Here is a 26,508-nt window from a genome sequence, read left to right on the forward strand (position 1 = left end):
CATTGAGATCATTATGAGATTGTAGAATATAAACTAAATTTTAAAATTTATACTATAATAGCAATAAATAAAAATTCAAATAATAAAGAAAAAGCCTTATTCCATTTTTGTAATATTTCTAATCATAAGCTATTTCCACTTGCATACATCTTAATCACATAATTCATTAATCATATGGACAAACTTTAGTGAAATTATGTTAAGCTTTTACTGTGAACATTTAACAGATGTCTAAGGAGGCCTTGATAATGAATGCAACTGTATACTTGGCAAATGATCAACATTTTTCTTGAATTCTATAAGAAAGGAGACTTTAGTAAAGATAATGGCTTCTTCAATTTGATAAAACATAATTTCCTTAGAAGAAGTAATTTACTATGCAACATCACATGTATACGTATATATGCATATATTTTATGATTATACATAGTGAAATTTACAAATTATCTTACAAAGTTGCATTGCTGCTAAAGAACATTACTTACAAAAATTATTTTGCAATTAGGAGACAATGCAACATTTCAGATATATTTAATATTCCCTTATGAAAACTCAGTAAACTTTGCAAAAAATATATTCAAATATTTTTGTTGGTTGTATCAACCAACAATTTAAATTAAATAACAAGCATTATTTCAGCCAGTATCTAATTAACATGCCTTTAAATCACAATGAAATATAAGAGAAAACAGATCAAGAAAGCATACTTTCCTTGGAATGAGAGGGAAGACAAAGAATAGGAGTATTATTGCTCATTTAATCTGAGCTGCTATAGATGAAAAGAAAGCCACGACTCTAACAATCATGTCTATTCATTATTCCCACTTCATTAGTTATCCAGAAAAAAATGGATACTGTTTGTGCCTAACCTAAAACTGAAGTACATCAAACAGCATGAGGTTACTGTGACAATTTAAAAAAAAAAATGAGTGGAAATTGACCCACAGAGACGGAATATATCCATTATGAAAAATATTTTCCATTGGCATCACTATTCTTCAGTTTCAGAGTCATCTTAGGGATTATAAGCATCATCCTCATTTCATAGATGATAGCACTGAGAAGCAGAAAACTGTGATCAATTGTATTACTGGTAGACAAATATTCACTCCCTTTCAGCTTGAGCACTGAAACGAACATACATGGCGCCTCCTGAAACTAAGCTGGGACATGCAGCCTGGAGACAAGCTCAGCCAATCCCAATAAAAGGCCAGCTGATAGAAAGACTGACACAGGTCTGGGCCACTGGGTGAAAAAGTAAATGCTCACCATTTAAACAACTTTGTTTTAACAAGAACTGACAGATATAGAAACTGATATCACATATCGGGTGCTGATATTAGTGTGTGATGAAAAATCTCTTGTAGGAGGCTGGAAAAATAGCGGTTCATGTTACATAGAGATGAAACTTTGGGTAAAATTGTTTTTTACTAACTGGGAAGATTTATGTCATGTAACTAATAAACTTCTGATTTTGATTTCACCAAAGAAGTTTATAGGCAGAATGTTAATAGTGTGAGCTACATTTGACAAGGTACAACGAAAAAGTAATGGGCTCAGAAAAAAACTAACCAGCTTTGTAAGCAGAAATGAGAAAGATAATAAACTGAAGTGTTAGGGAATAAAATTGTTTCTAACCAAACCAAACCACAGATGCAGCCTCTAGGAAAAGACCAATCCAACATGCTGATAATAAGACACACCATTAAATCAAAGACATGTACAAGGATTAAGGTGGCTTCAACAGGCAAATTGTCCCACAGAATTTTTTTTTTAACTGAAATTACCCGTAGGCAAGTCTAGAGGTAGATAGTTAGACGGTAGATAGATACATACATACATAGATACATAGATACATAAATAGATACATAGATTTCCATCTCAAGGAGTGTGGCTTTGGAACATGGAATTGACTGAAATCATACATAGAAAACTCACAATATATTTGGGAGAGGTGTGCTAATGAAAGCACACACACCCTGGGTTAAAAGAAACTGACTGAGATGAAAAAGCAAATGCATGTGCCACTAATATCATATCATAGTAATGAGGCTTAGAGAGTTCTTGGTTGCCAGAAAGAGAGTATTCTCCAATCCCTCCTCAGCTGTGGCCAAGGAGGCTCTGGAAGCAGGAAGTGCTTCCCAGAGAGTGGGTCCAAATGCTGGATAATATTGAACTGGGGACCTGCATCTAAACATGAAAAGTGAAGCCTAAATTAGTGTACAATTGAAACACAGTATCAACAGACTGGAAACCTTTGCCCGGCCATATTTCAGGGTTGCTACAGACCACTGAGTTCTATGAGGCTCAAATTCTTTCCATTTTCACAATTCCACCATTTATCCCCCACCTCCTTTTGTCTCCATTGTATGTTTAATGTGTCTTTTAGTTCATAGGTCTCCGGACTAAGAAGAGCCTAATTCATACTTAAGTTGATCACCAGATCCTGGAACTCTAGCTTACTGCTATAAATAGATGAGACTTTGAACATGTCATGAGGAAGATGCATGTGTATTTTGCATACAGAAGGAAAGTGGATATTTGTGAACAAGATTAGACTATAATAGAGTGAATTACTCTTCAGCAAATAATCACTCCCCTTGCTTTTCAGAAGACTCCGTTTTCCTGAAGTATGATTTTCCACTTAACTGGGTAATTTGATTTCTCCAATGACTATGTGTAAAAGTGCCTGAGCAGAGATCTTAAATGGAATTTCCTTGGCTTGCTGTCTTGTGCTCCAGTGATCTGCCAGAAAAATAGGACCTTCCATGTAGCTTGACCCCTTAAATCTGAACCCACTTGAAAAAGACTTGAATCCATTATCCCAAAGTCAGGTAACTGGAGCAGAATTCCCACAAGACCAGCCAAGACCAGCTAGATCACAACCTAAAGCAAAGTTTCCCAGGGAACTGTACACAGGGAAGAAGAAACATAAATGTTTTCAATATAAACCACTGGGGTTCGGGGTGGTTTGTCACATGACATTATTGGGTCAATAGCTGATTTAACCTAAGTAGGATTATTTTTCTCCATGAAGTATACTATATTTAATGGTAAACTAGAGTAATGCCTGAGAACCTTTGGATTAAATGCTTTATTAAGTGTTCATTTTGTTATGTCTTACTATCTTTAGTAAGGGATAAATAGACTCATTTTTGTGGACATAACATTTCCCTTAAAGAATATACTGTGACAGAAAAATGTATTATTTTTATCATCTTAATGGATTAATTTACTTGTCATTCAAAATTATGCTTTGTTGATTTCATCTAAAGAAGTTATAACATCATTATGATTATATGAAAATTGATGGTTTAAGTTTTTGGAACACAGTAAAGTTATATTAGAATATGAACTTACCGTACCTTATTTATGATACAAAAGCATGTGTCTTGCAATTTAACAGAACATTGTAACAGATGCAGACTGTGAGACAATTATTTTTAGAATTGGCTTATAGAGTTGATTTTTGGAAATGTTAAATACTGTTATGACTTCCATCTGCAAAAATATTTATCTAGATAGAAATTATTTTAATTCTTATAGAAATAAGTCCTAATATACTTCATACAAAATAGTCCATCAACACAGTATTGTCATTTACATTTTATCTAAATCTGGCATTGGTTGTATTTAGATCACATATCTAAAATATATTAAAATGATATCTCAAATAAATCAGCTTTCTACTTAAAGTATGAATTGAACTAAAGGTCATCAGGTGGCAGCACTGGACTGGGACATCCTGCTTGATAGAGGAATTTGAGAAGAAGTAATCCTTTCAGGATGGTGGCTTATCTCTGCATTGAATGTAATAGCGTTAGCACCAATGGCGGCTTGGAGGGCTTTGGCACGATCCCATCCCCCGCACAGTTTTTTTTTTTTTTTTTTTTTGATATGCAGCACTGATACTTTCTCGTTCTTATATACAGTGTGAACACAAGCATCTCCTAAAACATTGCTATTTTTGCTGATCTGAAGCATACGCTCCAAGAAAAAATTGCATACCTATGCTGAAAACTCAACTTTAATCTGTGCTCTTCCCTTTACATCTAGATCTTTGACTCCAAGTCCCTCTGATAGAAAAATTCTATTACCTCTAATTAGCATAAAGTTTAGAGAGTCATAGGCAGAGGAAATAGAAGTAATGGCTGACATTACACTGCAGTAGAGTTGAGGTTAAATTAGACATAGGAAGAATTAAATAATATATTTTGCAGCTAGATTTTGGACAGCCTAAAGATCTATGCTAAATAGTATTGTGTTATTGGCATGGGAAAAGCATTTAAGTCTTTTGCAGAGGGGAAAAGCATTTAAGTCTTTTGCAGAGGGAAAAAATATCATCAGAAGGGTACGTTGGGGAAATACATCCTGTGATAAAGTGAATGATACTTTTGCAGTTAAAAACTGAATGCAAAAGGACCAGGTCAGAATCAATCACTATACAAGAGGAACCGAAGAAAACTTAATGGAATTAACAGTGCAAAAGAGGGGTAATGTAAGTAATGTTATTTGATTGGTTCAACAGAACTTATCAGGAGTAAAGGAGAGAAGGAAGAATTTTGGATGAAACTGAGATTTTCAGGTGTCTTTATTCACATGGACAAGATAAGTGTTTGAGATGTAGATGTAAAAGAATGTTAATGAACAATTATTTTATTTGTATTTCTCAAATATCTATAATACAAGTAAATTATACTGTCAAAAATTACGCAGCCTTTAAAAACATTCATTGATGTTTTCATGCATCCAAAAGCATTCGATTCACCTGAATATTCTATACATGTGAGTTAAATCATATTGTAATTTATTACAATTTATAATAAGACAATGTATTTATATACTGAGTGTCTTAAATAACATTTTAGATTCATACAGAGTAAAGCAACTTTTGCAATTCTGATTCCACATTCTTACTCTACATCTTCTCCAAGTTAAATGGTTGCATAAAAAAAATATTTTCTTAAAAACCATAAGTTTTTGATAGAACCTGATATATTAATACTATGTTCAATTTGTTTAACTTTCGCATTCTTGAACTAAACCCATTTCAAGGATCAAAATCTATATGTGGTTGAAAGGAAGAGTTAACTGGTGTAATAATTCCTTTCCCCATTTATAGCTACGCAAAGGCTTATCTCTCTCCTAGATGAAGACATGCACTAAATGATAACCAACTGCTTTGGCTTTTGTTTTATACACAATTTTTGTTATTGTTACTTGTGTTTGCATTTAGCTTTGTTTGAATTTATCTAAGCAATATTATTTTCCTATTTGGTCTAAGGGGCAGATGAAAATAATTTGTTCACTGTTACATGTTATCCTAATCATCAGCTGGTCATTGTTAAAAAGCTTGGGGAAAAACTAAGTTAAAAAACTGTGTAGTTAGTAGAGCTGAATTTAAAATGAAAAGATACATTCAAGGATAGATAGATAGATAGACAGATAGATAGATTTCTCAGTGATATGATTATAACCAAATATCTACTTCACATTATCTCTCTACTTCACATTATCAAAGCCTACAATTGTTTTGGGTACTAGAGTTGATCAGGCTTCTTTAAAATGAATACATTTTAATAAAATCACTAGTGACTTGTTTGTGAATCTAAAATTCAGTGTCTTTTACTTTCCTCTAATCAGAAAAACAACACTTGTTAATGAGATCACACACTTTGAGTTATAAAGCCATGAACACCACCACAATCCCCCCCCAAAAAAAATTAATTTGGTGACCTTTGGGAGCATAGTGACTATGACACTATATTAAGGGGGCCTGTTGTATAATGAACATTTTCTGTTTCTTGATCTGTGTGGTTCTATAGGTGTGTCCACTTTGAGAACATCTATGGATATGTCCACTTGTAAGTTGGGCACTTTCGTGTTTTTAAGTTATACTTCAACAAAAAGTTTCCTTAAAAATCAAGTTGATAATGTTAAGGCTTTGGGAAAGTTGATGAACACACCTATGATGATGACATGGCAGTTATTACATGTAAGGTAATGCTCTAGAAATATTGCATGACAATTAAGCTAATCTTAATATCAACCCTGTGAGGAAGTTCCAATTATTACTCAACTTTGTGAATAAGGAAAGTGATATACAGTTATATAACTTGCTCGAGATCATAGACCAAGTAAGTAAGGTTTAGAACTCAGACTTTGTAGCTTCTGAGTGTCCGTGCTTTGCTCCCTTTCATAAGAGGGTAGCATATTCTTCTTTAGTGCATAAATATCCATCTCTTTCAGTTCAAATAGGTCCATTATAGTAAGTCTGCTACTGCTATAGTAGTAAATATGAAATACTACTCTGCAGTAACATCATAAAATATTTGGTTTCATATGTACAGATTCCAAATCTTTTGTTAATATGTTCATTTTCAAGATGAATTATAATTCAATCATTTGAGTATACATTTTAATTACATTTCAGTAACTCCTTTTGTGACCATACCCTCTTCCTGTTGATTGAATTCCAGAAATAGTCTATTCTTTGTAGATACCTAGCCTATCAAGAGTTCTTGTTTTCCAGAACAGAAAACTATAAAATCCAACAACTCTTGCCTTCAAATTATATTCTTCTGTTTAAAAAAAAAAATCATACAAAAAACTTCCCTCTTTACTCGTCTTTCACAACGTACGCTTCAGTTAATTATGACTCTCAACAGTCTTTTTTTTATGTACAAACATATAGTCTTTTTCCTTCCCTTTCTTCCTTTTTGTTTCCTGATATTTATCTCCTATATTTTACATTTGGACAATTTATCTCTTCTCTTCCCTTCTCTTCTCTTCTCTTCTCTCTCTCTGTCTCTCTGTCTCTCTGTCTCTATCTTCTCTCTCTTTTTATTCTAGGTGTTGATAATATTAAGTTTTTCTTCAACTCCTTTCCACTGAAGAAGGACCAGTGAGTCAGACACATCAATCATTATGTATCAGTAGGATGAAGACTGATTTGGGCACTGTTAGAATGTATAAATAATCCCTACCTGTGTCAGAGAAGAGTCCCTGCATTTTTGCTGCTGTCTTGCCTATTTAGGGACTTGATTCTAAAAATTCTACCTTCCTCTCATTATCAAATCTTCTTTCTTAACTCTGCCATTTCCATCAGTATTTGAAAGTAACAATAGTTCCTAACTTAAGTGAACTCTTTCTTTCCAAAGTATCTTTCATTTGCCACTCAAGGTCCATTTTATAATCCACCTGCTCTCTACCCTGAGAGCCTGACAGCTATGCCCTGCATCAGTGGACATTTTTGCCCTTTGGTTTCCAAAGAGGAGCCCAGCAGGAAATGGAAGGAAAGGATAAATGTAAATTTGAGATTTGTATGCCCCTGGTTTCCTTCTTGAGGAATTGCCCTCTACTAAGGTCTCTGCTCCTTCAAATAATTCTGGAATTATCTTGGAGAGTGTTATCGGTTCCCTGATTGGTCATTAACTGATATAGTAACAGGGTACTTGGAAAGATTCTGATTAGTATTAAAAAAATTGACAATTATTTTTATACATGTACACACATCTAATCCATTGTTTGTTAATGTTTTGCACATCTTGTTTGTAAAATACACTCAATATCTAAATTAATATCAAAAATATTAACTAATATTTTAAAATTTACAACTGAAAATTTTAATAATTCTACCTAGGTATTTATACTATGTAACTTATTAAATCAACACTATATCTAGAAGTTCCACTATTTTATAAGAAATGCAAATAATTAAATCACAAATGTCTATTCTGTGACCAAGAGAGGTCATTTTTCTCCAGGCTTCTATGTGTTATTACATTTATGTTCTCAAATCATTTACACTCATGCATATACAGAGTTGTCCATTTTTATTCCAAAGTTGAAGATTAAATGTTCATGTTGTCAGGTGCAAAATCATTTTGAATGCTGTTGTCATCATAAATCGACAGTGGGATAAGAGAACTTTATAGATAGTTACTGAGATAATATATAAGCTATATTCATTTTTATTATCATTATCAGTGTTATTTGTATCTTTACAACACTGAAAATTAGATGAAATAATATAGAAATAAGTATTTTCCCCTAAGTTGTTTAAGTTTAAAGCAATAACTTAGGAATTTATATTATTTTGAAAAATAAGTGATAGAAGATACATAAAGTAATGAAAAAATTCAGCATATTCTTGAAAATGGTCTAATTCTACTTTTTGCAAACTAATAAAATAATGGAATTTATTCATATTGCTATACTATTGAGCAGCAATGGCCTGATAACATGAAAATAAAATAAGACACTCAAAATAGACTTAAAACCATAAAAATATTCAAGAAAACCAATTATCATTACATTCTATTATAGACTGTTAGGTCGCCAGAGTTCCATTAGAAATGCACTTATTTCATTTGCTAATTTTATTTTTGTGCTTCTAAAATCTAATTTCGAACTTCAAAATCACATTAAACAGATATCTCAGGATAGTTTACTTTTCCCCCACCGGGTAGAATTTGGAAGAGTGAGAAGATCCAAAACAGAAAATAAAAACTAATTTTACCACATCCCAATTTGATAATATTCTTGAGTAATTGTGAACTTTATAAATCAATTAGAATCATAAACTCATATATGGTTATTTGTCAATCCTTTTTCTATTTTTTTGCCACTACAATATACCATCAACATCTTGTGCATAGGCATCTAAATTTTTCTTGTAGTTTGTTTATGTGACATTTTTTCTGGTTTAGTCTACCCTGCATTCTTCTTTTTACTGTACCATCTCCTTGTTCAAATTAATGTTCCCTACTTCATAACAAGTTAAGCATGCATTATTCCTTAGGCTTTTTATACCTTCCAAATCCTGTACCTATTCTAATTCTATATTTTTATTTTTTCTTAACCAAAATTATCTTCAAATAAGTTATTTTTCTTACTGAGGCCCACCTTTAACAATTTTTTCCTTTTATCCCCTACGTTATAAGCTCTATTTAAATGTTATTTTGTACTTATCTGAATAACTTTCCTACTCTTCATAGGCTCATATATTCTGTTAACACTTTGACTTCTTTTAAACAATATTATCTGTTCCCTAACAGAAGAGTAGAGTAGCTGAAAAGTAAATATGTACATCAAAAACTTATCCATTGAGAGAGACCTTCACAATGGCGGAGGAGTAAGATGTGGACACCACCTTCCGCCCCACAAATACATCAGAAATCCATCTACATGTTGAACAACTCCTACAGAACACCTACTGAATGCTGGCAGAAGACCTCAGACCTCCCAAAAGGCAAGAAACTCCCCCACGTACCTGGGTAGGGAAAAAGAAAAAACAGAGACAGAAGAATAGGGACGGGACCTGCACCAGTGGGAGGGAGCTGTGAAGGAGGAATGGTTTCCACACACTAGGAGCCCCTTCGCGGGCGGAGACTGCGGGTGGCGGAGGGGGGAAGCTTCGGAGCCTGGAGGAGAGCGCAGCAACAGGGGTGTGGAGGACAAAGCGGAGAGATTCCCGCACAGAGGATCGGTGCCGACCAGCACTCACCAGTACGAGAGGCTTGTCTGCTCACCCGCCGGGGCGGGCAGGGGCTGGGAGCTGAGGCTCGGGCTTTCAGAGGTCAGATCCCAGGGAGAGGACTGGGGTTGGCTGCATGAACACAGCCTGAAGGGGGCTAGTGCACCACGGCTAGCCGGGAGGGAGTCCAGGAAAAAGTCTGGAGCTGCCGAGGAGGCAAGAGACCATAGTTTTGGGGTGCGAGAGGAGAGGGGATTCAGAGCACCGCCTAAACGAGCTCCAGAGACGGGCGTGAACCGTGGCTAAAAACTCGGACCCCAGAGACAGGCGTGAAATGCTAAGGCTGCTGGTGCAGCCACCAAGAAACCTGTGAGCAAGCACAGGTCACTATCCACACCCCCCTTCCGGGGAGCCTGTGCAGCCCGCCACTACCAGGGTCCCGGGATCCGGGGACAACTTCCCCTCGAGAGAGCACGGCTCGCCGCAGGCTGCTGCAACGTCACGCTGGCCTCTGCCGCCGCAGGCTCGCCCTGCACTCCGTACCCCTCCCTCCCCCCAGACTGATTGAGCCAGAGCCCCCGAATCAGCGGCTCCTTTAACCCCATCCTGTCTGAACGAAGAACAGACGCCCTCAGATGACCTACACGCAGAGGCGGGGCCCAATCCAAAGCTGAACCCCAGGAGCTGTGCGAACAAACAAGAGAAAAGGAAATCTCTCCCAGCAGCCTCAGGGGCAGCAGATTAAATCTCCACAATAAACTTGATGTACCTGTATCTCTGGAATACATGAAAAGACAACGAATCATCCCAAAATTGAGGTGGTGGACTTTGGGAGCGACTGTAGACTTGGGGTTTGCTTTCTGCATCTAATTTGTTTCTGGTTTTATGTTTATCTTAGTTTAGTATTTAGAATTGATTATCATTGGTAGATTTGTTTATTGATTTGGTTGCTCCCTTCCTTTTATATATATATATATTTTTCCTTTTTCTCTTTTTGTGAGTGTGTATGTGCATGCTTCTTTGTATGATTGTGTCTATAGCTTTGCTTTTACCATCTGTCCTAGGGTTCTGTCTGTCCTTTTTTTTTTTTTTGTATACTTTTTAGCGATTGTTACCATTGGTGGATTTTGTTTTGGCTGCTCTCTTCTTTATTTCTTACTTCTTTTGCTTCTTATTTGTCTTTTTAATAATTTTTTTTATTTTAATAACTTTATTTTATTTATTTTTCTTTCTTTCTTTCTTTTTTTCTCCCTTTACTTATGACCCGTGTGGCTGACAGGGTTTTGGTGCTCTGGCCGGGTATCAGGCCTGTGCCTCTGAGGTGGGAGAGCTGAGTTCAGGACATTGGTCCCCCAGACACCTCCCACCTCCACATAATATCAAACAGCAAAAGCTCTCCCAGAGATCTCCATTTCAATGCTAAGACCCAGCTCCACTCAATGACAAGGAAGCTACTGTGCTGGACACCCTATGTCAAACAACTAGCAAGACAGGAACACAACCCCATCCATTAGCAGAAGGCTGTCTAAAATCATAAGGTCACAGACACCCCAAAACCAGACGCAGTCCTGCCCACCAGAAAGACAAGATCCAATCTCATCCCCCAGAACACAGGCACCAGTCCCCTCCACCAGGAAGCCTACACAACCCTCTGAACCAACCTTAGCCACTGGAGGCAGACACCAAAAACAACAGGAACTACGAACATGCAGCCTGCAAAAAGGAGACCCCAAACACAGTAAGTTAAGCAAAATAAGAAGACAGAGAAACACACAGCATATGAAGGAGCAAGGTAAAAACTCACCAGACCAAATAAATGAAGAGGAAATAGGCACTCCACCTGAAAAAGAATAAAAAGTAATGTTAGTAAAGATCTAAAATCTGGGAAATAGAATGGAGAAAATACAAGAAATGTTTAACAATGACCTAGAAGAACTTAAGAGCAAAATAACAACTATGAACAACACAATAAATGGAATTAAAAATTCTCTAGAAGGAATCAATAGCAGAATAACGGAGGCAGAAGAACAGATAAGTGACCTGGAAGATAAAATATTGGAAATAACTACTGCAGAGCAGAATAAAGAAAAAAGAATGAAAAGAACTGAGGACAGTCTCAGAGGTCTCTGGGACAACATTAAACACACCAAAGTTCGAATTACAGGGGTCCCAGAAAAGGAGAGAAAAAGAAAGGGACTGAGAAAATATTTGAAGAGCTTATAGTTGAAAACTTCCCTAATATGGGAAAGGAAATAGTCAATCAAGTCCAGGAAGCACAGAGAGTCCCATACAGGATAAATCCAATGAGAAACATGCCAAGACACATATTAATCAAACTATCAAAAATTAAATACAAAGAAAAAATATTAAAAGCAGCAAGGGAAAAGCAACAAATAACATACAAGGGACCCCCATAAGGTTAACAGCTGTGATGAAAGGGAAAAACCTACAACCAAGATGACTCTACCCAGCAAGGATCTCATTCAGATTCATTGGAGAAGTTAAAATCTTTACAGACAAGCAAAGGCTAAGAGAATTCAGCACCACCAAACCAGCTCTACAACAAATGCTAAAGGAACTTCTCTAGGCAGGAAACACCAGAGGAGGAAAAGAACTACAATAACAAACCCAAAACGATTAATAAAATGGTAATAGGAACATACATATCGATAACTACCTTAAAGGTAATGGATTAAATGCTCCAACCAAACGACATAGACTGGCTGAATGGATACAAAAATAAGACCCGTATATATGCTGTCTACAGGACACCCACTTCAGACCTGGGGACACTTACAGACTGAAAGTGAGGGGATGGAAAAAGATATTCCATGCAAATGGAAATCAAAAGAAAGCTGGGGGCTTCCCTGGTGGAGCAGTGGTTGAGAGTCCCCCTGCCAATGCAGGGGACACGGGTTCGTGCCCCAGTCCGGGAAGATCCCACATGCCGCGGAGCAGCTGGGCCCGTGAGCCATGGTCGCTGAGCCTGCGCGTCCGGAGCCTGTGCTCCGCAACGGGAGAGGCCACAGCAGTGAGAGGCCCACGTACCGCAAAAAAAAAAAAAATAAAAACTACAGATAGAACTACCACATGCCCCAGCAATCCCACTACTGGGCATATACCCTGAGAAAACCATTATTCAGAAAGAGTCATATACCAAAATGTTCACTGCAGCTCTATTTATAATAGCCAGGACATGGAAGCAACCTAAGTGTCCATCAACAGATGAATGGATAAAGAAGATATGGAACATATATACAATGGAATATTACTTAGCCATAAAAAGAAACGAAATTGAGTTATTTGTAGTGAGGTGGATGGACCTAGAGTCTGTCATACAGAGTGAAGTAAGTCAGAAAGAGAAAAACAAATACCGTATGCTAACACATATATATAGAATCTAAAAAAAAAAAAATAAGGTCATGAAGAACCTAGGGGCAAGATGAGAATAAAGACGCAGACCTACTAAAGAATGGACTTGAGGACACGGGAAGGGGGAAGGGTAAGCTGAGACGAAGTGAGAGAGTGGCATGGACATATATACACTACTAAATGTAAAACCGATAGCTAGTGGGAAGGCCACATAGCACAGGGAGATCAGCTCAGTGCTTTGTGACCACCTAGAGGGGTTGGATAGGGAAGGTGGGAGGGAGGTACAAGAGGGAGGAGATATAGGGATAGATGTATATGTACAGGTGCTTCACTTTGTTATAAAGCAGAAACTAACACACCATTGTAATGCAGTTATACTCCAATAAAGATGTTAAAAAAAAAAAAACCTTGTCCATCTATTAGAAATTCCAAGTGAAATCATTAAATTACAAGTTAAATTACCCTTATGGAAATCCATGAAGTTCTACCCAGCTTTATAGTAGCTACAATTATGATGTTTTTCTAATACTTTTAATATTTTATCTAATCATTTATTCACTTAATTATTTGTTAAAAATATTCATTCACTTATTCACTAAAAATTATTTAGCATTATTTTATCTGCTAGATTCTGGCATATATATATATATATATATATATATATATATATATATATATATATATAGTTTTGTTTGTTTTTTCCTCTGCTCATTAGTTGGGCAGATATTCCTTAATGAAGTAATTATTTGCTGAGGAACAGCAGAACCCTTTGGTCCCTGCTGATTTTACTTTTTTCTTTCAACTCCATCATTTGAGCTGAGGGAGAGTTTAATTCTGTTGTTTTGATTCTGAAGAGACTATAAGGGACACAGTCAGGGAGGGAAATGTCCCACCTTGGGGGTCAGAGCCTAGGCAAGGTGAGGACGTCAGTCACACGCGGGGCCAATCTGAATTGGGTGCCAGGGCCTGACAGAGTGAGGAAAGATACAGTTGGGGAGAGGCCCAGTGAAGGTGACAGATCCCAAAAAGGCTGCGAGCAAGCCTAGTGTGAGATGAAGCAGCCTAAGCACTGTGAGGGGGTCGGGCAGAGACGTCTGCTCTGTAAGATCCAAGGCAGAACAAGGAGATGTCCACACAATAGAGGCAAATGATGCGGTGTCTTCTGCCAGAGGCCCAGCCGAGTGAGAAAGGCCTGCCATGGACTGTCAGAGTTTAAATGTGAGGAGGAGCACTTCCTTGTGATGGGACAGAATAGAGAGCCCGAAATAAGTTCACACACACGGAAACATAATACAGGCAGAATGGACACTGTAGGTCAGGGGGTGAAAGGACAGACTATTTATTAAATGATTCTGGGAATACTGACTTTTCCTATGAAAATAGGAAATAGGGTTCTTATCACACATCATACTAAAATCAATTAGACTTTGAAGTGAAATAGTATAGATTAATTAATATGAACTAATGAATATGATTTGATGAATAATATGTAATATCCAGAATTTGAAGTATCCTTTAAAATATTAATTAGTGAATAATAAAAATTACCCTATAAATGTTCCTGTTTCTCTGTAAGGAAAAAATTTTTTAACAAAACTTAAAATAATTTACCATAAAAGAAAGAAATGATAGATAGAACTATATTAAATTTAAGAAGTTTGCTCCTAAAAATACAGATTAAAAAGTGTGAGACGGTAAAAGAAGGCAAAAATTGGGAACTATTATTTCAGCACAATTATTTACCAAAGGATTATAATCTGAACTATATGAAGAAACTCCTTTAAAAACATAAGAAAAAGAGGAACAGGGAAGTATGAACATAAGCAAACCCTTCCAAACATTTTACAGAAGAGAAAGCACAAATGTCCTGTGAATATAGCAAAACTGCACAATTTTAAAATAGGGACATGTAAATTAAAATAGTTGAAATATATTCTAAACCAGTTCCGTAAAAGGAATGCCTTTTTGGCAAAATACCACTGTATAATTTGATTAGGTTGGAAAGGCTAGTCATACGTTATTTAATAATAAAGTAGGTCAATCCTAATTTATTAATGATAGATGGTCTGTCAGTAATTATTTTTAGGCCAAAACTCATTTTGTTGCTTAGGAAACCTGGTTAATTTAGGAAAAGTGGTTAAATAAGTGATAAAGTTCATATAATCAGGCACTAGAAAACAGGAGTGGAAAGAAATAGGTCTCTTGACAAGTAATTCACAATGGATTATAGCAAACTTGATAAGCAAGAGGATAGCTTTATATTTAAAATAAGCACTGGAAGTCATATTGAAAAACTTATCAAAGCAGGAAATGTTTCTAATCACACAATTTAGTCTTTTATTCATGTCTAAAACTCATGTATTTTGATAACACTGCTAATTGATAAGCATAAGATACAGCACAGAAACATTTCTGTTTGGTATTTCATCTCATTTCTTAAGCAGAAAATGTAAGATTATAGGATTTTTATACACATTACTTTCAAATTTTCTCCTGAAAGAGCTAATAAAAATGTTATACGTTGTAGAAATTAATTTATGGATAATTCTGCAGGCAGAAAAGCTCTAAATTAACCTTGCTGTAAAGGAGAACTCAATGTTCTTATTCATTAAGCCTTCCAGCTGTGTTCAAGTAGAGTGTGGAAGATGTTCCTCTTCTTTCAGTTTCGGACTTAAGTGCAAACCTCTTTTCAAAGTCCTTTTATATATGTATTTATTGTTCTGTTTCTCAAAGGAAAGGAAGAAATGTGCAGTTGATATAAAATTATTTTTCTCTTGATAACATCTAACCAATTAAATTCAGAAATTTCCATCAATAAGCTGCAGCTATACAATGTTCCTTCCAAACCAGTAGGACAATTTAGTACTTATGAAATCAAGACAGAAGCCTAAGATATAATGCTTGGGAGCTTCTCATTTTATTTTTGTAATTTAAATTTTCTCCTTGGTAGATTAGGCTAACAACCTATTCTACCAAGGAACGTGTTTGTCAAAAGAATGTCACCATCAAAAAATAGTGTTTTATATAAGAGGAGTCGATACAGATTTTACATTTGGGTTTCTATTAAATGTGGCATAATGAAATGCAGTCTTCAGTTTAAAATATGTTCCTATCTTTGCAGAAGAAAAGTATTTTAAAAATCTCCTATACTATGGTTAATAAAGTGATGGGAATTTGTAAGTTTTCTGTGGAGAAGAGTAAGCTTTTATCTTACTCCATTAATTGATTGGAAATACACTTATATATAATTTATAACTAAATCATATTAATATTTGGCCTCATGTGCCAAATACTGTGCTAGTCACTGAATATAAAGCAGTAAACAGTACATACATGATCTTTAGCATTTAGAGCATTTACTGAGGTCAGCATTATCATAATTTAGTCTCATTTATGGAATAGTATTTTAAAAATATTTTCTGACTCACAAATCTAAATAAAAATGTATCCCATAGGAAATCGTCCGAGCTGATAGGTAATTTCTCCATGATTACCATAAAAAAGTAAGCAAGCAAATATTCAGTTACAAAGTAAGTGAACAGGATATGTGCAAAATAAATAGGGTAAAGAGTTGGAGAAAAATTAAGAGAGAGATGAGGTAAAGTATTTCTGGAGTGGCAACTTTAAAACAAAGTCTTTTAACAGCTTTATTAACATATAAACGATATGCAATAAACTGCACATATTTAATGTACACAATTTGATGAGTTTGGACATATGCACACACAAGGATAGAAAACAGCCATGGAAAAATCTGGGAAAAGAATTTACCAGGAAGGAACAACCTCTGTGTGAAGGCCTTAAGACAGGAAGGCAGTGGCTATGATTAAGAAATGGAAAGAGGCCAGACCAGTTAGAACTAAATGGGCAAGAAGAAAAATGAAGAAATTGTAGGTTTTGTAGATAAGTAGGAGCTCTAACAGGGGTCATTTAAGTGAGTTTTAATTTTAAATCAAAATACACTGGAAAATCAGTGCAAAATTTTAAGTGGAGTAATATGATCCTCTTTATTTAAGGTAATTTTGTATATCCTGTAGAGAAAGGATGGGAGGGGTCCATGAGAAAAAGGGTGACAAGTTAGGAGAAAATGCAGGAACAAAGACAATATTGAGTGACTTACACAAGATTAGTGGCAGTTGGAGATACAACAGCAAATGTGTGTAACCTCTCTAGAGATTGTACATAGAGGAATGGAGAACCAAGAGTCAAACATAATCTCAGTTTAGGGACTTGGGCAACTAGGTGGATTTGGTATCATTTACAGAGATTGGGACAAGCGATGATGTTAAAGGCGATGATCTTAAAGATGATGAGGTTAAATTGCTGACACTGGTTTCAGCAGTGCACAATTATGTGTTTGATGCTTTTAAGAGCGGTTTCTGTGGAGATTTTCAGCAAAGGCTGATGGACAGAGGGAAAACAGAGGTAGGAAGCTCTTAAGTTGATCAAGAGAAACAGAAACAATACTTGGAGCAGTATTTGGAGCTAAGGGAAATGTATTTAGTTTTTGTTTTGTTTTGGGTTTTTTTCCCTCTGAGGTTCATATATGATGATGGTGATATGATACTAATGATGATTATAATGATGGTGACGGCGAAGGTAACGCAATGACTATGATTATATAATTGTTCACAGATTGAGATGGCAGTTTTTCTTGTTTAAATTGAAAAACAACATATAATCTACATCAAGCTCTCATTTTCTTCCTTGTGAGAGACTCTTGTCCTTCCTTCCTTCACCTTCACTAAATAATTACCAGCAATTGTTCAAAAATTATAGAGAATTGTATTTTTAAATGTTTTAGAGCTATTTAGAAAATTAAGTACAGCTTTTATATAGTTCTCTGGTCTCATTTTATAATTTAATTGCAAGTCTTGGTAATTCAGCAGTAATCATTTAAAATTTGAAATGTCAGTGTCACTGGCATTAAAAATATGTTTCATCAATGGAACAGAATTCAAAATATATTCTAACTTACAAAACTAGAAATGAAAATGTGGTCCACAGGAAACCTCCAATGCGGATAGGTAATTTAACCATAATTTCAACTGCTTTTCTTATTTATCTAATACACGTACTTAGAAAAATTGTTGGCAGAATATGTATCTTCTGTAAAGCAGGGAATTGAATCTTTTGTTTTGAGGTACAATTTGTCTAAATGAGAGACCATCTGTTCATATTGAATGAAATATAATTTGGCAAATAGGGGCAGCCTTTGAATCATTATGTTGTGCATTAAAATAGCAATGGGTTTAAGTTCAAAATCCAAAAACAGTGGTGTGTCTGCACTTTTCTATAACCATTAGACATTGGTCTATGTTAAGTGCTTATCTATCTTGGGTCTTTTGTGACGTCTCATTATCACTATTTACGAGTCTTGTTAAACATTAAACAGCAAAACTGAATTACCAACATGGTCATATATTGGAACTTTCTTCTCACATGTTTGGCTATGTATTTACTGTAGAAATCTTCATTTTTGTTGCTGTTACTGGCTTTTGTTGTTTCATTTCCAGTTTTGTTTTCTAATCTAAAATATAGCTTCAAATATGTATTGTGAAGGAGAAAACTGACAAAGGCATCCTTACTCTTCCCCTTAGCCAGATTCTTTCAGACTCTAGGCCCCTGACATCCCTTTTCCCAGAGCACTTAATTTAGAAAACTTCCAATTATAAATTTTTTCTCTTCCCCTTTCAGAGATAAATCTTCTCCCAACCTCCTGCCAGTTTTATAAGCCAAGAATGTCTTTCTCATGGATCTGAGAACTATCTTTTTGAATGTAATCATCAAGAAAGATAGCACCCATATTTCCTCATCTTTGTGGGAGGAGAGGAGCCTAACTTCCATAAGTACTTATTAGGGAACATAAATGGCCTAATCATGTTAGGCCTAGTACTTTTCCACTAGCTTACCCAGTGCTTAAAGCTCTCCTTCCTGTTGTTAAGTGGAGTTGAGTTCAGTCCCTCTCCCATATTGCAGTAATCTCCACCCCTGTTGCAGCAGTCTTGAATAAAGTCTTCCTTGTCTGTTTAACTCTATCTGGTGCAAATTTTCTTTGACAATATAAATAACATATTCTCTACATATATATATATTTTTGGAAACCCACTCTTTGGTACAATATGCTTTCCTTCCATATACCAGGACACCTAGAATTTTTTTTAAGATGGTTTTTTTTTTTCGCTTAAAGCAAAGAAAAATTGTCCTATCTTTAGAGGTACATAGTGTATTTATATTTTACTTTTCTGGATAATAATATCTATTTATAGTAAATATATGTGGGAAACTTAATACCATTTTAATCTATAAAATAATGAATGAAGGGTCAAGGCACTAAATAAGTAAATAAATACATAAATGAATTTAATTTAATGGAGTTATATACCAGAGCCAAAGTTTTTTAACTACATATAACACTTTCAGGAACTGTCATTCATATTTATTCTCTCTCTCTTTCTCTCTCTCTCTCTCTCTCTCCCCCTCTCTTTGCTAGAATGTAAACACTATTAGACTTCAAGGACCTTGAAGACCAGGATTATATCTTACACTTTTTTAACTCTTCTGGTATGAAGTAGTTACTTAACATGAATGATTGTTGAAATGAATGATTAGCTACTAAAATCAAATGCATTAATCTCCTTTGCCTTCATTATATTTTATAAACAAGTTATGTTACTCAGTATTGAATCATAGAGATTATCAATAAAACCAGGTGTTAATGCAACTTGAAATTCTGAAGCAGCAAGTCATATGTTAGAAGAATTGGTTAAGAATATTTGTAATAATAATAACATTAATAATGACTAATCTTAATGTTGTATGTAATACCTTCCAGGTATTATTCTATTTGCTGTACATTAATTAACTCTTTTAGTCTCCACGACAAACCTAAGAAATGAAAACTATTATTGTTGTATTTTACAGGGCTTGATACACCTTGTCCAATTTTATCATCAGGAAGTGACAGAGCCAGAACTTGAAATGAGATCCTCTGTTTCAAAGTCAGTGTTTCATTGTAATTTAATATTGTATTATAGTACTGAATATTTAGCTTTTTAAATTTACTTCTCTCAAGGCACTTGAACAATTTACCTTTATCTTAAATCCACAGAAAATAACAAATGGAACTTTTCTTTAGTTGGGAAAGCAGAAGGCGCCAGCATAACAAATTACATCACAAAACACTGACCCCAGCAGACTGAAGCAGGCAAGCACACAAGGGCCACCAGGCAGTTCTCTTGTTGAGAAAATCACAGCCGTGAGTGTTGGAAATATGGGCCCAAGTGTGAGCACACAACACAAAACCCCTTTTGTTGCTCTGGATTAAGAATCTTTGATTGGCTGGTCTGGAAGGAAAAGCACAACCCCAGGTGCACAACTGTCTTCTCTCTCATTCCTTGGTCAGCAGCACCAAAATGTAAGCCTGACTCATATATAAAGTGATTCTTAGAAGAAGGGGCTACAAATAGAGCATTTACCTCAGGACAGCAGCTTCACCAAAAGCCAAAGGGGGAAAAGAAAAACGTTGCATGTAAATGGAGTTTTCCTACTGAGAAACATTAGTTTCCTGATCGAAGATATTCACATCAAGTTGCAACCTACCTTAATATTTAGGACAATTCTAAAGCAATGTGATGGCTAGTGATAAAATGGAAGCTGAAATTGCCTTATGGGCAAAATTCATGTTGTCCACGTTGAATAAATAGAAAATTAAAACAATAAGTGATACATGTGATGAAAATTTCAAGAACAATGATAGACCAGCAGGTCAGATATATTAGAGGTTTATATGTGTTCTTTAATTTTGAATGCAGCAGTTATAACTTTGATGATATCGGAAATCTACTCTTCAGCCTGCTACAGAAAACATATGCTTTCACAATCTCTCTATTTCTGTGTGCTCTCCTTTAAACATAATCTTCAATAGATAGGACATTAAAGAGTGAGGCTATTCCTGTATATTTTGTGCTTATGTTTGGCTAAAACCTGGCATGTTGTCTTAATTTATAAAGAAAAACTTCTTAAAACGTCATATTTATGGCACCTGTGTGGTCATATCTGAGTAAACCAGCTCTTGTAAATAAAGTGTCCTGCTCACTAGGTGACATTTTTATCAACAAGATTGTCGTATCAAGGCTCTTGGACAAACCACATGAGCAAAATCATTTATTTCGTTTTCACTTTTCCCTGGGAACGTCATCCTAATAATCTGAGTTGCTTTTGTTTTAGATTTATAAGTATTTCAGTGCTATCCAGAAAGTGAACAAGTCACCACAGAGTTTTAAACAATTTTTCTAAGTTTCTACTTTTCTACAATAGTCTGTTTTATCTTATCACTGGATGTAGTCTAAACTTCCTTGCCATTGACTATTTTGTTTTTATTTTTAATACGTTGAATATTGGTGAAAGAGCTTAAAATACAGTAATAATTCTGATTTTCAAAAATAATTTGTACAAAGAAGTTAAAAAACAATTTCAACACTATAGGCAATAGATTATGTAGTGTTAGTGTCATCAGTAGAAATAAATGCAGTGTAAAGTCTGAATATGACTACTGTAGAGGTCAACAAGACTTTGGTAGAATAAATTCTCTTGTGTTTATTAAAATTTGTCAGGACTTTAAATGTCATTATTTTTATTTTTAATGATACTATTACAATATAACAAAAGAAATGAATATAAATTATAAGTGTACAGTTCAGTAAATTTTCATAAAGTTAATACAGCTATATAACATCCAAATCTAGAAACAGAATATCATTAATATTCTCAAATTGCTCTTTATGTTCACCAATCATAAAACCCCTATCCTGAGCTTGAACACTTTAGATCAAATTTATCTTTATTTTAACTTAATGTAAATGGAATCTAAATTATGTACTCTTTAGTGTCTGGCTTACTTTGCTCCCTATTATTTTTGAGATATTCTTCTATGTTGATTTGTGCAGTCTTTATTCACGTATTCTCATTCCTTGATAGTATACTATTATTATACACTATACCAATTCTACAGTAAAAAGGCATTTTGTGTTGTTTCAACTTTTGAATATTATGAATAGAGCTCTGTTGAATATTTTCTATACATCTTTCATTTACTACATGTTAAACAGATACCAAGGTGTCGAATTTCTGGATCAAACTGCATCTGTATATTCTGCTCTATAAAATACTATCAAATAGTTTTTTCTTAAATGGTTGCAACTGTTTATGCCAATTGTTCCACATGCTTAACAATACTTGTTATTTTCTGACTTTTTCTTCATATTCATGATGGTGGGTGTGTAGTGTTAGCATCTTGTGATTTTAAGTTATATTTCTCGGACGAAAATAAAGTTGACAGGTTTTCATATGCTTATCGGTCATTTCAAGACCCTCTTTTATGAAGTGTCCAAGGTTTTTGTCTATTTTTCTGTTACCCTGTCTGCTTCTTTCTAATCAATTCTTTTTTCATAGATGCCAGTGTTCAGGTGAAATTCCCTATTTTTTTCCCTTATTTTCTGTAGCATATTTAGCAAAGCTATTTTAAAGTCCTTGTCAGCTAATTCCAATATGTGAGTCACTGCAGATCTGAGTTTACTGTTTTTCTCTTCATTTTGGTCATATGGTTTGGATGTGCTTAGTAATTTTTTTTATTGATAGATACTGTGTTTTTAAAAGTCTCCAGATGATGTTAACTTCCCTGAGGGATGATTAAGGTTTCCCTCCACCAGGTAGAGAGTGGAGGCTGATCACCTTAACCTAAATAGGACTGTGCTCAGTCCACACAGAGAAAGACCCAAGGGAAGATGTCTACATCTGATGTGCACTTGATCACCCAGAAATTTTAAACTATCGATCTAGTGTCTAGGACCCCTCCCCTGATCAATACCTGACTCTAATATTTTGTCCCCAAATTGAGAGAATATTGCCTGATTTTAGAACATGGCTTAGATTTCTTGGTTCCAGTCCTATAAAATCCCAGATTGGAACAAGCCCTGCATTCTTGAGCTCAAATTCCCACCAAAAGCTCTCTGTCCACTGCCAATAGTCTTCTGCCAACACAAAGGTCCAGTTCTTGGACAGTGGTGCAGAATTAGAAATAGCTAAGTTCTCCAGAATAAAAGTGGCTGCAGATGTCTGCTCACCTCTCAGAAGGTCTTTCATCTCCGGAGTTTTAGCCCCTCTAGATACCATTGCCACTGCAGAGCTCTGATAGCTTCAAAGAGATGACTTCTCTATTTTATCTGGGTTTTCTAGTTTTCTTTGGTTGGAATGCTGGCTTGACACAAACTACTCCATCCCATGGAGAAGCAGAAATTCTTGATCACAATGCATTTGTAAAAAATATATATATTGTATTTATACATGTGTATATTCATGTGTATATAGATAAATATGAATTTTAAATGTCCTGGACTAATTAAAATTACATTTAAACCTAATAGTTGAGCTTTGAAATCTTAAGAATAGAGAGAAAAATGGACACACATGTAGTACAGATGCTCCAATTAGAGTCTTTCCATGTGCAAGTTTGAAATAGCCTGTAACCTGTATTAAATGAATGCAGATCATGTGGCATGCACCTATAGATTCTGCTTGACTTTTGCAATAGGCCAATGGACATTCTTTCTGTTAGATTCTTTTATAACCTCATCAGGCAATTTTTGCTTCTGGGAAAAGATATAACATTGGGGGAAAAAGAAGAAAAAAATTATTTGGTTTATCCTAGTTTGGGAAGAAAAACAGAAGTAGGAAAATAGAATCAAAGTTAAATCTTAAAGACAGACAGAAATAGGAATATAGGTGAAGTGGGGGGAGGGGGGAGTAAATAAGCCCAAAGAAAATAGATTGAATTTTTTTTTAAGGGAAGAAAAAACTGTCCTTAATTAAATGTTTCTTCTATGATGTTAAATAAACTTTATGAGGTTCTAAGGATTGATTTTCATGTTAACTTGAAAATGGCAATAAACAAACATCTTGTGTTTTTTTCATTCTACATTTTTAAAGTTCAATCTTATCCTTTACTTATATTTTCATGCACCTTTATTTTTTCTGATACAGTTCTCTACCTTCCCTAGGTTTCCTTTTTTTCTTTTCAAAAATTGTAACATTCTTAGGTCTCATGTGCTACTTATCTCTTCTGTCTGATCATTAATAAAGGTATTATTCAACACTGTGAATTATTTTGAGCTACAGGGCAAGTTAAGTATGTCCTACTTTATCTTACAAGTTGTAATCTATACAATTCTCACAATGTGTTTGATTTCCCACAGAGTCACCATTTGATAGTGATAGTTTCTTCAAATGAATACTGCCTACATGTTTATAACAAACTTTAGGCTGTAAGAGTTAGAAACAAAATTCCTTGTTCTCCCTAATCAGAATGCTGCTAGGCAAACGTTAAAGCATATTGCCTTTGTTTTCTAATCCATCAGTTATTTCCTTCTACTTGTTAAACATTAAGAAGGAAACTTAACCTAAAGCCATATATTTGAAAAATATATATTATAATATATATCTATACAAATGTAACATACTTAATTGACGTTTGAACATAAATGTTATATTCTGAAGCTACACATCAAAAATATAACTATTGGGCTTCCCTGGTGGCGCAGTGGTTGAAAGTCCGCCTGCCGATGCAGGGGACACGGGTTCGTGCCCCGGTCCGGGAAGATCCCACATGCCGCAGAGCGGCTGGGCCCGTGAGCCATGGCCGCTGAGCCTGCGCGTCCGGAGCCTGTGCTCCGCAACGGGAGAGGCCACAATAGCGAGAGGCCCGCATACTGCAAAAAAAAAAACCACTATTTAAGTATGCCTGATTTTAGTATACTATTATTTTCCATAAATGCATTTTAATATTAATATTTTACTGTTATTATTATGATGATGAAGATGATGCATGATTTGGTGCTGATGATACAGACATACCTCAGATATATTGTGGGTTTGATTTCAGACCATGCAATAAAGCGAATACTGCAATAAAGCATCAGACAAATTTTTTGGTTTCCCAGTGCATAGAAAAGTTACGTTTATGCTATACTGTAGATTTTTAAGTGTGCAATAGCATTACGTCTATAAAAACTATGTACATAATTTGATTTAAGAATATTTTATTGCTAAAAAATGCTAACCATCATCTGAGCCTTCAGCAAATCATAATTCTTTTGCCGATGGAGGGTTTGAAATACAGCAAGAATTACCAAAATATGACACAGAGACACAGAGTGAGCAAATGCTGTTCGAAAATGGCACTGATAGACTTGCTCGAGGCAGGGTTGCCACCAACCTTCAATCTGTAAAAAAAACAAAATATTTGCCAAGCACAAAAAACAAGGTACGCATGCCTGTATTGTAAAAGCCACTCTCATAACATTTTACAGCCAAAACACCCATATTTACACATGGTAAGAGTAACAAATTGATTTTACTAATATTTTTGTAAGATCAATTCTGAAACGTATATACCATTTCGGAGTCCATATTCTTATTTTTTTCATTTACAGATACCATAGAATAAATTAAATAACTAGAAGGAAATTTCTTGACCTAAGAAGTCTCCAATTTTGTATTGTGACACAAACAGTATGCAATCAATTAAATAGAATCTGTTTTTCAAATGTCTAGTTATAACTAATTCACAGATATGTTTTACAAGATAAAAGAAAGTGAGTCCTTGTATATTATTTATAATTTTACTTTCCACTTGTATGGTCAGGCCACCCAAGATGGCTGTTCTCTTGCTCTCTGTACACCCCCTGCTCGACCAGTGCCTGCTTCACCTATACCCTACTCACATGACTGACCTTCCTGCACACTTGCCCCAGACCCCAGCTAATTATTAGAATAGAACATATCCACTATGATAGCTTATCAAAGGGGCAATGAGGGGCATGCCCCCCCTGCTGGTTTCCCTGGTAACCAATGAGCCAACCTGACTTAATTCCCTCTCTAACTGGGAACCTCCCCTTCTCCCCAGGAGCGAAGACTGACACCATGTCCTGCCCTCTATTTCCACACATGGTGGGGTGTCGTTCCAGGAGCTTGTTTCAGACATGTAAGATTCCCCTTCCATTAAACCGTTGGTGTCTCTGTTGCTGACTCCAGGCTCTTTCTTCCGTCTTGAAGCAGCCCAACACTTCCAGGAAGAAATCTCACTGTGTTCTAGAATCCTTAATGGTGAAGTATACGTTTTTTCTAGTATAACAAACATAATCTACAAACCTGAAAATTCATGAATTTTGAGTTCCAGAGTCTGTTTTAAAGACACTACCCTCATGTAAGAATGTGCTTTCCTTGCCACAGTAAAAATGATTTTTTACAGCTACCTAATGACAGTATTATGAGTCATTAGGATGAATCTAGAATCTACCTAATGAAGTTCCTGCATATAGAAACAACACTTACATCTGCATATATGATACTCAATGATAATTTTTAACAAACAATTGTATTTTTCTCCCTGGATCAAAATAAAGAATTGCAGAAATAATAAGACAAAAACTATTTGGTATGTTTTACATGTTTTTATTGGCTCTTGAAATGCAGTACATTTAGTTTTTGACTCAAACTAGAAATTCCCTGGTTTGGCAAAGCTGTCCTATTGGATGTTTGTCATGGTACTAACACAGCATTAACCCCTCAACAGAGACAATTTCTAATTGGTCCTTTGACTA

At 35.3% G+C, this 26,508-nt stretch overlaps 1 long non-coding RNA gene across 1 annotated transcript in view; it reads right to left on the minus strand.

Moving 5' to 3' along the window:
* Nucleotides 1–26,508, minus strand: part of LOC132413911 (uncharacterized) — a 195,853-nt gene that overhangs the window by 96,926 nt on the left and 72,419 nt on the right. Inside the window, exon 2 of the long non-coding RNA XR_009516846.1 lies at nt 11,283–11,318. This is a non-coding gene — a long non-coding RNA (uncharacterized lncRNA). The remainder of the gene's footprint in view (nt 1–11,282; nt 11,319–26,508) is intronic.

Source organism: Delphinus delphis, chromosome 18 (genome assembly GCF_949987515.2).
Source record: "Delphinus delphis chromosome 18, mDelDel1.2, whole genome shotgun sequence".
Lineage (NCBI taxonomy): Eukaryota > Metazoa > Chordata > Mammalia > Artiodactyla > Delphinidae > Delphinus > Delphinus delphis.